General features: G+C 37.0%; 1 protein-coding gene across 2 annotated transcripts in view; it reads right to left on the bottom strand.

Annotated features, from left to right (window-relative positions):
• LOC136838405 (uncharacterized) overlaps positions 1–17,500 on the bottom strand; it is a 208,005-nt gene that overhangs the window by 96,512 nt on the left and 93,993 nt on the right. Inside the window, exons 3-4 of one of the 2 annotated variants that reach the window (XM_067103412.1) lie at positions 11,843–12,037; positions 5,372–5,572 (exon numbers count right to left, since the gene is read on the bottom strand). The gene's annotated coding sequence lies outside the window, so the exon portion shown is untranslated. Of the gene's footprint in view, positions 1–5,371; positions 5,576–11,842; positions 12,038–17,500 lie in introns of both variants that reach the window. The other variant, XM_067103321.1, reaches the window with a different exon arrangement.

A 17,500-nucleotide genomic window follows, 5' to 3' on the forward strand; every position in this document is an offset into this window, starting at 1 on the left:
GAATCATAGTGAATGAAAATACGATTCTCGATAAATAATAAAGTTCAGTCAGAGTAAATGACTGTCTGATATAAAAATAAAAGGTAAATGAATTTCGAGTAAATGACGATCTGATACACATCAGTTCAGCTACACATGTGGCATGTAGTAATTATAGAACATTAAATATCGTCAAACTACTGTTATGAAAACACGAGTTACCGATGTACTGTACACCCTTCGTCCTTAGATCAATTTGAAGGCAGAGAATTTCGAGGTGGTTCAGCGCCTGATGATTTTCATTCATGACGTCCTGAAATTTCACCAGAAGGTTCTTTGCAGCGTCCCTTCGGCCCCTAGCTGCAACCCCTTTCTTTCTTGCAGTGTCCATTCGGCCCCTAGCTGCAACCCCTTTCATTCCTTTTACTGTACATCCATTCATATTGACTTTCTTCCATCTCGTCATCCACCCTCTCCCAACAATTATTTCATAGTGCAACTGCGAGCTTTTCCTCCTTTTACACCTTTCAAAACTACCTACTCTCAATTTCATTTCCACCGCTGAATGACCTCATAGGTCCCAGTGTTTGGACTTTGGCCTAAATTCCATTCCATTCTCTTTCTTTGATTTTACTGTGGCCGCGTTCATATTTTCTTTCTTCCATCTTACTTTCGACTCGCTCCCAACAATTGTTCCTTAGTGCAACTGCGAGATTTTCCTCCTGTTACACCTTTAACATTTTTCTACTCTCAATTTCCCTTCAGTGCTGAATGATCTCATAGGTCCCAGCGCTTGGCCTTTGGCCTAAATTTTATATTCCATTCCACCATCAGTAGTAGTAGAACGTAAGTACAACATTTCCCTACGTATTTCCAAATACTTTTATCGTGACGAATATTCAAAAATGTCATCCTACCACCGTTGTTCAAAAATGGCATCCTACCACCGCTATTTGGTACAATTATACTAACTGACGAAACCATTAAATCTACAATTTTACAGTACATGACTGAAAAAAAGAAAGTTAGAAGCGTATATGCATAAGCATTTCAACGACGTTTCTCCGTCCCACCAATCACGAGTCGCGTCAGTAATGTCGTTTGCGTATATTTACCGCCAGCTTAAAAAAGAATAAATTCTGGAATATTTCCAAATAAAACATTACTTACGTAGGCCTACAATGAGCGTAGGCATTTACGATTTCTTTACATGGTTGTTTGAGAAGAATAATTAGCATGGTAAAATAAAGAACATAATCTTTTGAACATTATGATGTTTATGATAACAACAAAACGATGTATATCAGCATGCTGACACACAACACATCAAAAATATAGACAAAGAAACCACTTAGTGTTGTTCCAATACGCATTCGCGCCTGAATTAAAAGCCAAAAAAGAGAATGTGATGTTCCTTTTTGCAAGTGATTCTAACGGATATGACCATAAAATACTCCATTACGTGAACTGCGAGTCATTACTAACTGCAGTAGTTACGGTAAGCATTCATTTCTTTAAACAGAAGATTGTTACAGACTGGATAAGTTCTCATCAGGATTCGTCAAATACAAAATGGCGCCGGGATGCAACGACTCCATCGCCAACCTTTGAAAGGCGCAATCAGCCAACGTGGAGCAGCGTTTCGCTCACGTTTGCTAGGTCCTTAAATTACTTCAGGACCATGGCTACTGTTTCATCCAGCTGTAAATGGCTGTCAGAGTCCGCGGTGGCCGAAAAAGGCGGGGGGGGGGGGGTTGCCAAGGGGCTAGCAACTTCGTCCAAAAAGACTGGCCTAGAAAGCAGAAGGCTGCACCTCTGTACTTCATATGAACACAAAAAAATGAAATTGCATGAATATGTAGCGGCATATTTATATTTACATTTAGATATTGATAGGTATCTTCGCTAAAGGAACAAAATTTCCCTGCGGACGCCCTTCTAATTAAGGGCAAGATAGCACTCAGATAAAACGTCGTTCAAATACATGAACATATGTCAGCAGTATAGATTATTGTCTATCCATTATGACAGAGAACAACCTTGAACTTGACATTAGGTAACTGATATTCTAGATGACCGTAAATGACATGGTATTTGTCACTTCTCGCCCCTTCACAAACACGATTCCGTGATGTCAGGGACACCGTTGGCTATTATTATTACTGATAATACGAGGAGCAAATAAATGAAGATGAACCAGCAAGCGGAGAAGCTCTGATGGCATCGTCGTTAGACATGCCACGCCCTTCAGGCAAGGATCAGTATGAGAATGGTGGCTCTGGCTTATTCAATAACTTGTTTTAACTTATTTCCCGACTGGTTCAACCCTTCTCCAAAGTTGTGGCGTCCTCAGTTAGAAATCATTATAAAAAAAATACATATACCATCAGTTCTTACTATAGTAAGAAAGGTTTATCGAGAGGAGAAGCCATTTTTTAATAGAATGTCCATAAAATTCAAACTAAAATGTCATTTCATATGAGATATGAAATGACATTTCATATTTCATATTTATGATTTCAGGATCAGGAATCATAAATAGTGAAATAACCTTATGAAAATTGATATCTTTCATTTCTGGCAGACTGACCTGTCCCCAATTTCGTGGTACTAAGTACTTCACGGAGATAAATGAGGAACTAGTGAAAAATATGAGCGACTGGTCATGAAATACTCAATGAGATATGAAGCACAGGCGTACAGTTGATTGTCACTGAAGAAGAGAGTACACATTTCATAAAACGCAGACAACACTGTTGTAGTGAAGAACTAGAAAGTCAAGCCCCCTAGGGGTAGGGGGGTCAGTGCACCTCATGCGGTGCACTGTAGGCATTACTTATTTCTTGTCGTGGGGTTGGTGTTTAAAGGAAAGTGGTTCATCTTTTATTTTAAAGAAATATATTGGCCCATCTTGGAAAGTAACAAATATTCTACTTCCCAGACGAGATTTTCTTAATGTAAAACATATGACCCACGTTCCCATAGGTTCTTTGCAGCGTGTCTTCGGCCCCTAGCTGGTACCCCTTTCATTCCTTTTATTGTACCTCCGTTCATGATCTCTTTCTTTCTTTTTGCTTTCCATAGTGCAGCTGTGAGGTTTTCCTCCCGTTACACCTTACGAGCCTTTTTAGTTTTCTGTAAAAGAAAACTATTGTGCCGGCTTCGTCTGTCCGTCCGCCCTTAGATCTTAAAAACTACTGAGGCTAGAGGGCTGCAAATTGGTATGTTGATCGTCCATTCTCCAATCATCAGACATACCAAATTGCAGTCCTCTAGCCTCAGTGTTTTTTTTTTTTTTTATCTAAGGTTAAAGTTAGCCACAATTGTACTTCTGGCAGCGCTTAAGTACCAAAAGCATAGACCACCACCGGACCGTGGCTGAGTTTTATGGGCCGTGGCTGAGGCCACCACCGGACACAAAACTTTATTACGCCGAAGAAACTTCGGCGCATTTTTTACTTCTTCTTCTTCTTCTTCTTCTTTTAATGTGCTTTTTTCCCATTTGTATGGGGTAAGCACGATGCCTTCTTTTGAAGGACTTTGATTTGGCTTTGGAGTAGACTTTGAAGTCTAGATCGGCTTCCCTGCCTGTCATCGCTTAGACCCCGATAGCGTATGTACATGTATTGTACCAGTCACCAGCGCCCTTTTTCCCAGGAGTCGTTGTGCGGTTAGGTCGACAGTCGAGACGTGTGAGGTGTCTGTTATGTTTTTAGAAGATGTTGGAGTGGCTTTGTTTGTGTGTATATTAGTCTGTAATACCCATTTGCTTTTAAGCAAACCTATCCATTGATTACATACATAATCCCGGGGTGTCTACATGGATAGCAAAGTGTCCGCCTCTCTGACTGGTCGGCTGTGGATTTGAACCCGCTCCACAGACTTCTAAGAAGTCCGAGGCTGCTGCTCTAATCGACTTGGCCATCGAGGCTCTTGCATTGTTTACTGTCATTTTCAGTGTCAGCGCTGAATGACCTCATAAGTCCCAATGCTTGGCCTTTGGCCTAAATTCTATATTCTATTCTATTCTACTATTGAAAGTCAAGAGGAAGGTAACTCTCAGCTTTTCAGTCATGGTCTCTGTGCCATTGTAAGGAAGCGTGTCTGATTTCTCGAGCTTGGGTTCAAATGTTTAAATGTCGAAGTTAGTTTAACCGAAGTCACTCATCTGAAGACCTGGTTGTAAAATGGGATCTTCAATCTGGTGGGTTTCGTTGACAATAAGCTATGCACGTATAAGATGTAATACATGACACTCTTTGTCGTGGAGTGAAAGATTTTAAATACTAAAAATAACAATAATTTAAATATGGTGACCATTAATACACGGTTTTTCGGTACAATTCTTCCATATAGCAAAGATTTCAATAAGTACCATAGTTTTCTAAAGCTAAGGAACGTTACTTTGTACTTGTGCAGAGGTAATTTGCATATATCGGAGTTAACAAAGGAAGTCTAGGAAAATTTAATTAATTATTATTTTTTACGAATTAATCTTTATTTTACTTCTGTTTGATCCCTTGCCCAAAGTGTTAATCCTCATTGGTTATTTTAGAATTGATTAGCGTGTGATTATTAGTTCACTGTGACCAAAATCTATAGTTTAAAATATTTTTCCACATTACTGATCTGTAAGAAACGTTCCTGGCAGGCGTCAGATTTTCCTGAACTTAAGCCAAGAAAGAGTGACAGAATCTCGATTCGCTGGTCATTTACGGAGTCTACATTGAAAGCTGTGATCAGATGCAAAAATAAATACACAACAGTATAAAAGAAATTAAAATACCTTAAATAAAATGTCAGTATAGATAGTAATGATCGTTAGAATTGATAATTTCTATATTGTTGGTCGTGGATTTAGATGCCAAATGTATTTCGCTGCTTGACGAGCTGGACTACAAGTGAGAACGCCAGTGTCAGTGTCCCCAGCAGTCATGACACGCGGGAACACCTACTACATTAAATAAACATTACGGGGAAATGTAGATGGGGAGCTAAACAATGCTCAAACATTTCATCTTATTACTACAACTTTAAAGAGTCTGCTTACTCTATCTGGCATTTGATGAAACTTTAATCCATTGCATCTTGCTACAGCTTTCATCTATTCTGGCTAAGGAAGAGGAAGTAATAACGAAATAATGAAAGTATATACATTACATTATGAAAATTAATTTCAAACGCGATTCTCTCTCGCTATTCAAAGATGATTATATAGGTAAAAAATAGAACTAAAAGTATATTAAAAGTACCAATCTGCAATGGCTTAATCATACGTGCAAGAAAATATCCGTGAAGTGAAATTCATTTGAAATCACTGCAGATGTCAAAATAAAATAAAAAGAATATTCTTAGACTGGCAGCATATCCCTCAGAATATCCCCGGAGTTACCTTCTGTACATATATCAGATATTTGCGTCCATTGACCATTGATACACTGAGTGAATCGTCCACTCACTCCCGAGATCCATGCCTTTCCTTGACTGCAAGTGTAGTAGTTAACATAATTGGGAAGCCCTGCAGACACATTCACACTGTCTACAGGTTTTGTCCAGTTTGCTGTCGCACAGTCGCTTGTACCTGATGTAGTTGCTGCTGAGAGAGAGAAAAAGAAAAATGATGAGTGTAATTTATGTTATGTCTAAGGGTGGGTGTAGGATGCATGGGTCATTAGGCTGGCAGGAATGCCGGGCCCTGAGTAAAACAGGTTAATCATTTGACCAGACTTTCATGATATTTAGATGTATAGTGGAGTTGCGAAAATGCAATGTTCACTCCTGCATCTTTTTTTTTTTTTGCAGTAATATGTACTACAGATGTAGGAACTTCAAAATAACTTGGTTGCTACTTCAGTAGCATTGAACATTTCTCAGAATCCAAGATGGCTGCTGCCACCATCTTGGATTATGAGCAGTTTTCACTTGTGCTTTTTAATAATCCTAATGGGTAATCTAATATCTTCTTCTGGGTTTTCAGGGGTGCTGAGTCCATTTCTGACGTTATTTTTGGGATACATGGTGGAGGTGAATCGAATCATTTGTCATATTGATAGCTTGGATGGAGTGAATGTTCATTCGCATGTTGGAAATTGTGATTATGAAACTGGAGAAATGAATTACTTCTTACTGCCAGCCTTTGAGTTTAATAAACAACCATTTTTCTGTCTTCAGATTGTGAGGAACTAGTTGGATGAGCATATAGGCATTGTAGTCATACTAATGATAGACATGTCTGCTGAAGAGAGAAAGTGTCTGTTCAGTCCATGTAACGCCAAGGATGAGTTACAAACATTCATGACTGCTTCAGTGCAGAAGATCATTGCCACAAGCATAGGGGATTACAACAAGCTATGAGCAAATGGCTGTGTAGGGCAACAGTTTCAGTGTATGCACCCACTTTGACATTGCCAAGGATGATATGCACCATGAAGATGGAGTAGAGAAGCATCAAGGTAACATTACAAGGACAAGCACAAGAAGGAAGGAGAAAATTGGATGAGGATGATTGGAAGAAGATTGTACCATAACTTGACGTGTATGCACCCTTTCAATGAACAGCATCAATTTCTGTCATATCAAGAACAGTTAACGTACCTGCTGCTCTAGCTATTGGAAGTGAGCAAAGCAAGAAATTTTCTGCTTTCTTGAGCAGTGACTTCCACAAACCATTGATAAAGGCAGTGAATGTGAAAGGAAAGGCTGTTTATGATGCTGGGACACTTTTCATTTGGTTAATGATTGTGGGCTAGCAGCACAGCATGGAAGTATCTGACATCTTAGACATCTTACAATCTGAACTTATTCCAGCCCCTCCATCCCTTATTGATGAATATGGCCGCTTCATTAAGGGTGTGAAGGTTGTACTTGTCAAGTCTTGGAGTTTTTATCACAAATGCACCTGCTCTGGATTGTTGATGCTGGACACCCGTAGTTCCACATTATAGTGCTAGTGGCTGGTACTGCAGTGGACCTGGCTGAAAGCTATGGCACTAAGTTTGCTCAATATCCCTCTTTTCCAAGAAGTTTGCTTTGTTCATTAGGTATGATAATGAAGTTCCCAATCCAAAAGATCATGAACGGACAACGAAAGGAAGAGTTAAAGCTCAGCTTACCACAAATACCCCCCTTCCATGTCATAAAGACATTGTTCACAGTGCCACAAACAAGCTTTACTCAGCAACATCCTGAGCAGCTACACTCTTCCACATAGTGTCCACCTTGTCAATAAGCAGAGCTGCACAGTCACCAATGCTGAGGCAGACATTACCATCTGCAGTTACATGATGAAGTCTGCAGTAGATAGTGCCAAGACCATTCCCATTCTCACTGATGACACCGACATAGTTGTCCTCTTAGCGTACCGGACATCAAAACTGGGAATTGCAGCACAGATTCAAATGGGAAGATGAAATGGACCTGGATGTCAATGAAACCATTCAGCATTTAGGCCCAAGAAAGTGCAGCCAGTTTTTCGGTCTCCATGTATTATCAGGCTATGATACAATGTCATACACCTTTGAAAAGGAAGTTTTCTGCTTTAATGCTCCTGGAGACAGACATGCCAGGCTCTGGTGCTCTCTGTAATCAGCTCAAAAAGGCTACAGATAGTTTTTCCTCTCTCTGTGGGTGAGAGAAAGTGTACAACAGACTTTATACATACTAATTGCCTTAAGTATAATACGTGTGCCTGTAATTCCAATCCTGGGAAAAGCCACCACCTCTGAAGAAACTTCCACCAGCTGATATCAACCTGCGGCTGCACACACTCAAGCTCACCATGAGATGCTCTTGTAAATAGTAGCAAACCAACAGAATCAGCTGAAGAAGCTTGAGACATTGCAAAGTTTGGTGAGAATATTGAAGGCTCCACTATCACCCCAGTTATCTCAGTATTGCCAGTTGTTCCCCAAAGCTTTTTAGATGTAGTGAGTTGCAGCTGCAGCATAGATGGCAAAGTATGCAGTAGTTAATGCTGTCGTAGCGACAATATGGATCTTTTCTGCACAAATTACTGCAAGTGTGAGGGAGGAAATGTCTAGTACAGTCGTTTCACTATCAAGCCGATGAGCACTGATGAAGAGGAGTTACTTTGGGATGAGGATAAGGACCACAATGAAGATTAGCAGAACTGAATTAAAAATATATTGGCAGCAAAGCATTATAACAAACAAGGATTGAACATATATGTTTTATAAGAAACTGGAAAATTATATGATGCTAGAACACTCAAGAATGGTTGTCTTTTGCATGTCTATATTTTGATGACTGTTCAGTCCATGATAAAAAATCCAGATGTGTCTATCAAAGTGTTTTAGAAATAATCTTGTGTTTGACCTTGAATCAAGAAACTAATCTCAGAAATGGTCTCCCAACCCCGAAAAGTTCCCGAAAAAGAGGCAATACATGACCCATTAGTTTTATTAGAAAGAAAAATGGAAATTGCTGCTATCTTGAACTATGTTCTGAGTAGCAACCAAGTTATATGACCCTTTTCAGTATCTAACACCATTTCACAAAAAAAAAAAGAAAATACCTTTGCAGGAATTATACTGCGGGGTCAACTTCAGGATGTAGGGTTGGCATTTAGTTCATTTAACAGTTGTGGGAGCTTAGGGCTTGGTCTTTTACCTGCTTCTCCCCGAAATTTGGCCTTGTATATGTGTGTGAACTCTGCTATGGAAATTTATACCCGTGGCAGTGCACAGTACGAATAATAGAGTATTGTTGAACGAAGGGTTAACATCCTTAATCATCATGAAAAGTCTGATAAATTTGCGAGGATGATAATAATAATAATAGTAATAATAATAATGACGATGTTGATGATGATGATGATGATGATGATGATTATAATAATAATAATAATAATAATAATAATAATAATAATAATAATAATAATAATAATAATGATGATGATGATGATGATGATGATGATGATAATAATAATAATAATAATAATAATAATAATTATTATTATTATTATTATTATTATTATTATTATTATTATTATTATTATTATTATTATATAACAATAATCTGGGAGATCTGGCAAAGTGTTAACATCCTTAACGCTCAAAGAAGTTAAAGAAATTTGCAAAAATAAATAAATAAATTATTAAAATCAAGTAATCTGGAGTAACCTGCAAAGGGTCAAAACAGGTCTTAGTAGCTAACGGAGTGGTTCAATGAGAATATGCATGCACGTATATGAGCAAAAGCACGGGTGGTTTGAAGAGAGCCATAAATCTCGCAGTGATTAGTCAAGTTCACTTTTCCAGGGTAAAAGCAGCCTTTTGCAGTAAGCCATTGTTATTACCAAGCATGAATACAAGGATCTATGTGAGCTGTTCATAAGATTTTAGGAGCAATGTTGAACCTCCATTTCCTTGTGCACTTGCCACTTATCTACTAAAGCGCTTTCCTACTTTAAGAGCACTTTGTGTTTCCAGTGTTTTGGTAACGGCACCTTAAGATTTATTCACATTTAAAGGCTTGCACTTTTCACACAAGAAGAAAATGACAATTGTAACCAACCTGTTTTTGGCAAAATTTATTGTTTTTCTTTCAGTTGTCTGTATTATTATTCTTCTTCTTTATCGTGTTATTATTATTATTATTATTATTATTATTATTATTATTATTATTATTATTATTATTATTATTATTATTATTATTATTATTATTATGTGTAAGGGAATACATTCTTATGGTAAAAGATAGGTGGGCGACAACTCATAGCAAGCCTTCAAAGAGTAAAATGACCGTATGTGAAAAGGAAAGGAAACGGATTAGTATTGTGTATAACAAATGGAATAGATTATAATACATATAGAAGTATGCAAGAAAATAATCGAGTCTGTAGTAATTATTAAGTAACAGTAAATAGGACTTTATTCATAACAAATGATGAATAAAACTGCTGACGAATAATATAGCGACAAGCCCATCAATAGATAGCTAAGTTAATAAAGAATAAATTAGCAAGGGAATTTAAATCCAAGAGAGCGGACAGCCACGGTATAGAGGCAATGGCATATACCAAGATTTAAGGATACTCGTTTTATAGACAACCAAAAGCGGTATTTAGGAAGATCCTCAACTACCACTGTGGAAATGAAGAGTAAGTTCATTTATTCAATGATGAGGAAAAACGTATGATTGAGGTATATTCGGTCATGTCAGCAACGTATGCAGTGAAAAGATAGTGCTATCAGGGCTAAAAATGCTGAACTGTCTGTAGGTACCAACTCTGCACCAACTCTAGTGTGTATCCATGGTTTGGAGCTTTAGAAGGAGCATCAAGGAACCATGAACTTTGGTCTGGTTGAAGACAAAATGAAAATAGAGACGTTTCATTATGGGCTGGTTCAGACTGTGGCTATAGATATAATACAGACGAGTGAGTCTAGAAAATAGGGAGATGACGGATAGACTGGCTAGGGACAACAGTGCAAAAAAATTAAATAATAGTGTCATCGAGGAGTGCTTTTGTTAATAAGAACATAGAGAGTAAGTAGAAATATGTATAGTGAGATGATGAAACGAGAGGTGTAGTGAATGGAGGAGACAGAAGTGCAGTTGCGTGACAGAAGAGAGACCATGCAGAGATATCCAAGGGATTAAGGTAGTTGCGGAAGCAAAAGAATGCAATTTTTATGAAGATTTAAGGGCTACTTTGAGTGGCTACTCCAGGTAAAAACTTTCTGTTGTGGGGAAGCAAATGCAGCCTTGTGGCAATAAAGCAAGCATTCTTAGGTTGTTCATTGTGGTGGATAGAAAAGACAGACTTGAAGGTTTCAAAGGGAAAGGAGTCGCTGTAAGCCAGTAAAGAATGCTATACAGCTATTTGAGGATTAACTTTTTAGATCATCTGATATGGTGTAAGAGGGGATTTTGACTTTAGAAGAAAACAGACAACAAAGGAATTGGCAGGAGGTGAGCAACAGATTTAAATCAAGAATTAGTTACTAAACAGTGGTGAAAAGTTAGAATATGAGTTGATAAAACTGTCCCTGGCATATAGTGTCCTAGAGCAGCACTAGGGTCATATAATGTACTAAGCACATTTCTGCTTCCAAATGCAAAATAATTTTTTAATGAATGAATGCTAAATGAACGCATTTTTTATTTAGATTTTGTCTGTAATCGACTCAGTATTATTCAAGAGATGAGAGAAAGAGAATATTTTCATTGCAACAATGTTGTGCTTATAGAGAAATCATATAATTAGTAAAAATGTCAAACATTAGTAAATGCTGTGACAAAGTAATCTGTTACGTGACTGCAGGTGAAAAATGCGAACTATTAATTCGTTTATTAATATATTGGAATTTTTCAAATGTTACCAAAAATGAGAATGGCGAATTTTGAGACGTACAATAAGAGAAATAAGCACTCCTCAATGAAGGAACTTCAGTAATATAAACCAGAAAAGTTAAAAATGAACCTCAGCTGTAAATTGATTTAGTACAAAGTTCAGTCTGTAACTTTCTACACCTAATAATTAGAGTATACCGTCGCAATCAACAAATCAGAAAGTTTTGCGCAAGTTGTTTGGTCAAGTGGAGATAATGGTGTGCGCGTTTGTTGAAAAAAGAAAATAATTTTATAAGGCAGGAGAAAGAAGGAGAAGGGGATGGAATGACAAAGTAATGACTAGATGTAATGGAAAAGTAGTCGAAACAGAAGTGCCTTGATATTCAAGAAGTATGAGAACGCATTCAGAACAGAAGTGAGTGGCGCAAGTTCGCTGACACATTTTTGTACAGCTATAGAGAATTCATGTCTACAAAGGATGATAAACTTGACCATAATCCATTTTACAAAGTGCAGGCTACTATTCTTCCAAAATTATGATACTTACGGCCACAGGTTTGGCTGCTATCGATCTCATCTTTGCCAGGACATGAGGACACATGGACTCGATTCGTTCCGGGAAGAAATTGGGTTGGGTCTACACACCACCACAGAACTTTTCCATCAGGAAGTGCACGTTTTGCCAGAGTTGTGTCACTTGCTTTGTTAACGCATGTGCACTGACTCCGGTGCCATGATAATCCTGCATAAGAGAGAGAAAAACGATTGGTTATAAGGTACAACCTTAAATGACCGTTACGACAACAGACACGAACATTGGTTGCCATGTGCATTCATCAAATAGGTTTTACGATAATGACAGCAAGGGTACCACAACGGAAGCTTGGCAATACTGTAAGGGAATAAATATATATATATATATATATATATATATATATATATATATATATATATATATATATATATATATATAAGGATAAGACGTCTTGATTGCCATGGTAGACATTGACGTTTCTTTCAAGATCACCAGCCAGACGGGTTGCAAATTCTCTTGGGAATACCCGAAGAGATAATCACGTCATGTCACCTCTCAGATACTGACACATCCCAGAAATCTTAAAACAAAGAAAAGAACAAATAAGAAAGTCCTGCAGAAAACCCCCTGTAATAAAGCAACATAAAACATCTGCACCAATTTCTTCAAATGCTGCAGTAAAACCTTGCAATTGATTTCCTTCATGGAATGGAACTTCATTACATTCAGGTAACGCAAAAGAGCAAATAGCAGTGTGAAAAGAAAAGAAACCTTCAAGATGAATGACTGACGCATCCGCTCTTATCGAAGCCCTGGATTGATTTCTAATCAATGAACACGTGACATTCGACAGTAATAAGCAGCTATAGTAGGTGTCTTCGGGAAGGACTGAAATGAGATTATTTTTAGAAACTTGTTGTCACGCTCAGGTAAAGGAACCCCGTAAAAACATCGAAAGATCACTCATCCGAAGGGGGTTAGTGCTGTCAGTGCACCTCATGTGGTGCACTGTAGGCATTACTTAAGGTTCTTTGCGGCGTCCCTTCGGCCTCTAGCTGTAACCCCTTTCTTACCTTTCACTGTACCTCCATTCACATTCTCTGCCTTCCTTCTTACAGTCCACCCTCTCCTAACAATTGTTTCATAGTGCAACTGCAGGTTTTCCTCCTGTTACACCTTTCAGACCTACCTGCTCTCAATTTCTCTTCCAGCACTGTATGACCTCATGGGTCCCAACGCGTGGTCTTTGGCCTAAACTCTATATTCCGTTCCATTCCGTTATGGCAGTATTTCGAAAATAACCTCTACGCCTGATATCAAAGGGTGTCTAATAACGGCCGTGAAACGGAGCCACTATCTTTTCCTTTATTCATAGCATTCGAAATAGACGAAATTGAACCTTATCCACTGGCGTGTTCATTATTCATTGTGAAGGAAGCGGATATGACCAAGTTCTGTCATTCTAAATTATAGTGTGAGAAGTCGATTCTCATGCGAAGCTAAGCCATTCCAAAGAGAAATTTCGGCTTCCCCTTTCTTTGTGTTATTAGGCTATTATCTGGAAAACGCCTTCGAACGATTAGTAAAGCGGGAATATTCGTTGTAGAGCCGAATTAGAATCTCCTCTTCTTTTGATGGCTTGCTGCATAATGCCTACCGTCACTCATATCCAACCCATAAAGGCAAAGGTATTCCTTTTAGGTGTAAGTGGATACTGAATACGATATTAAAGGAAAATTTATGGCTGAATTTTAAATGTCAAGAATTATTATTATTAAAGTAGTTTAACCAGACCACTGAGCTGACTTTCAGCTCTCATAGGGCTGGCCCGAAGGTCATGTATAAATCAGGGACATAATTTTCTATATATATATATATATATATATATATATATATATATATATATATATATGTATATATATATATATATATATACTGTATATATATTTATATATATATACTGTATATATATTATATATATAACATAAATAGATAAGTAGACAGATGAGAAAAAATCCCTAGAGTTATCACATGATGACCATAAAATATGTACTGTACATAGCCACGAAACGAAATATGAAAAACTTGACTGGAGCCAGTATTTTCATGCGATTAACATCGTGAGTAGCCTTATACACTCACGCACACATACACATTATATATATATATATATATATATATATATATATATATATATATATATATATATATATATATATATATATATATACATATACAGAAATGCCAGCACACAATCACGTGTGGAACAGAAATAAATTTCTGACTCACATCAGGATCGAACCTAAGTCTTTTCAACTGAAAGGCAAGGGCGCTGCCCACTAAGCCATACAAGTCATAAAAAAAGTTGTTGGAGCCTGAGGGCAACTGCAAACTAACTGCTGAGTCGGGAAGTTGGGGAAAACACGCTGGTATGCAAGCAGTTAGCTTACCCAGGTAAATCTATGGATGCAGTTGCCCTTAGGTTCCAACTTCTTTTATGACTTGTATGGCCTAGTGGGCAGCGTCCTTGCCTTTCAATTGAAGAGACTTGGGTTCGATTCTGATGTCAGTCAGAAAATATATATATATATATATATATATATATATATATATATATATATATATATGTGTGTGTGTGTGTGTGTGTGTGTGTGTGTGTGTGTGTATTCCTTAATGGACACTTAATACTTAACAATCATAGTGTAAATAGATTGATTTCTATTCCAAGTACAGAGCCAAAATTCGTCACGATGGCTGAGCACATAAAGTCTATTGTCACCCATGTATCAGAGTAGGTGTAATCATCGTAAGTACATTCCCTTGGTATGTAAGTTAATTCCAAGTTATAAAGACTTTGACATAAATGGGTTATTTGTGGTGTGTGTGTATATATATATATATATATATATATATATATATATATATATATATATATATATGTATATCATGATCTTCTTGTTCTTCTTCTTCTTTTAACGTGCTTTTTTCCCATTTTTGTATGGGGTAAGCACGATGCCTTCTTTTGAAGGACTTTAGATTTGGCTTTGGGGTAGACCTGTAGTCTCGATCGGCTGCCCTGCCTGACATCGCTTAGACCCCGGTAGCGTATGTTTCATGTATCATACCCGACCCAACGCCCTTTCTTCCCAGCAGCGAGAAGTTGTTGCGCGGGTAGGGCGAGAGTTCGAGACGTGTGAGATGTTTGTTATGTTTTTAGAAGGTGTTGTAGTGGCTTTGTTTTGTGTGTGTATTTAGTCTGTAACACCCATTTGCTTTTTAAGCAAACCTATCCATTAATTACAATATATGTATATCATGATATTCTCTTGTAAAATGTATAAAGTATGATTTTTCCAGAATATTATGATATGCTTTGTGATTGTTGTATGATTTATTCTTTACACAAGGGATATTGCGTAGTGTATTCTGTATATTAATAATAGGTAAAAATGTCCTTGCAATGTCAGATCTCACAAATGTTAATGATTTAGATAACTTAACAGCATAGTTTAAAGTTAATAATGTTTCTTAATAATAACGCAATAGTGGGAGAGAGAGATTAAGTCAGACCAGAACATGTATTCTTGAGTTGTCATCGAGGATAAAGTCACGTTGACAGTCTTAGATTTGGGAACTCCTGTTCCTTCCGTCTGATTATAAACGTACCAATCATACAATTAGCCACGTGCATGTTGTATCAATCGCGTTGAGATCTAGTCTAAAACATTTTTCCTTAAAGTCATGTGCGCCCTTTGGAGAATTACTGGGAGCTAAAACACATGGCAATTGCATCATGTTTAAGAGTACATTGCTCTGATCATGTATTGTTCAGATCATGTCTCATGTGACCGGAAGTCCAGAATGTTCTTTGCGTCTGGGTCCCAAAACGTATTAGAATGTTCCTTGAATCTCGTTCTCAAAATGGTTTAGATGACACCATTCTATGGTGGTTTCGCTTCTAATTGGAATCCTAAAAGTTTGTTCATTCTTTTTCTAGAGACCATTTGTGGTGGATCTCTCTCTCTCTCTCTCTCTCTCTCTCTCTCTCTCTCTCTCTCTCTCTCTCTCTCTCTCTCTCTCTTCAGAGGAGAGAAGTTATTAATGTAAAATATTTTTGAGGTCATTGATATTAACTTAGTTTTGAGACCTAGCATTAGTTTTATAACAGTGTTTGTAACAGGCGCCTTGACAAGAATTGTGAAAGGTGTGTAACATTATAACAGTGTTTGTAACAGGCACCTTGACAAGAATTGTGAAAGGTGTGTAACATTATAACAGTGTTTGTATCAGGCGCCTTGACAAGAATTGTGAAAGGTGTGTAACAAACTACAGTTTACAGGGATTGTACTTGTGATTTATACCATGATATAATAAGAGTTTTGGTAAGATTGAATTTAGTATCAATTTCATGTTTGGTATAATTGTGTATTCTTAGTGTCATTTGAATTATTTGTATAGTTCTTTGTGAGTTTAACACTGCCATATTTTGTGTGTTTGCATTCTCTTAGTTTTCAAGGTACTTACTTAAGTTTGTTTCAAATATTAACATTTTCATAATTTAATTCTGTTTCATAATTTGATTTGAGAATTTATTAACTTTGTGTTTTCAAGTAATAGTAAATTTTATTCAAAGTAAAACTGTGAATTTTGTTTTATTAATTTTGGATTAAAAATAAATTTTTGTATTTAAAAGTTTTTACGATAGTGTTTCATTTACTGACCACCAGTGGTAGGAACCTTTGCTAATAAGTCAGTGATAGAGAGTTTTGTTCCTTTAGTTTTGCTGAAGTGGCTCTAACTTGGGGAGACAGTTACATTCATGGAGTGATGCCCTCTTACTTTAGTATATTTCTTACAACTGTTTTGATATTTTGATACCTCATATGGTTGATAAGTTTTTTAAGGGATCAGTGTTGCCTTTATAGTACTCAGTTGTAATTTTATTGTTATGAGAGTTCAGGCATCTGGTTGTAAGTGAGGTAAGATTTGAAATTTATGATTTGTAGTGTAATAATCAGGTACTTGGAACACTTCGTGACAACAATATATATATATATATATATATATATATATATATATATATATATATATATATATATATATATATATATATATATATATATATATATACAGTATATATATATATGTATATATTATATATATTTATACACAGTATAATATATATAAATATATAATTATAATTTGCATGTCTTAAAAAAATTCAATGGTGGTGAATGATTTCTAGGTGATATTGTCCGCAATATAGATTTCGCCCTGAATGAGAGAGAGAGAGAGAGAGAGAGAGAGAGAGAGAGAGAGAGAGAGAGAGAGAGAGAGAGAGAGAGAGAGAGTGCCTTCGTGTGGCAGCAAAGTATTTCAAGAGTTCTCGAGTAAGATTTTCACTAATACCCCTGAGGTAATCGATTCGAATTTAAATGAAACCCTGTATAGATCACACTTTTTCATAATTAAATTCATGTTTTTTAATAGTAAGCAAAATAACCTGGGTGCATTGGTTCTCCAACTAAGCCGAGGAAGAGAGCAAGGAGGAACCCAGGGACCTAGGATAAGGTTTGAATGAAGCGACATCCTCTGGCGCTTTCCGCAGGAGCAGGGGAAAATCAAGGGAAGGGAAATCGACTACGTCATTTTGTCGGAATCTGAAAGCGT

Source organism: Macrobrachium rosenbergii, chromosome 1 (assembly GCF_040412425.1).
Source record: "Macrobrachium rosenbergii isolate ZJJX-2024 chromosome 1, ASM4041242v1, whole genome shotgun sequence".
NCBI lineage: Eukaryota > Metazoa > Arthropoda > Malacostraca > Decapoda > Palaemonidae > Macrobrachium > Macrobrachium rosenbergii.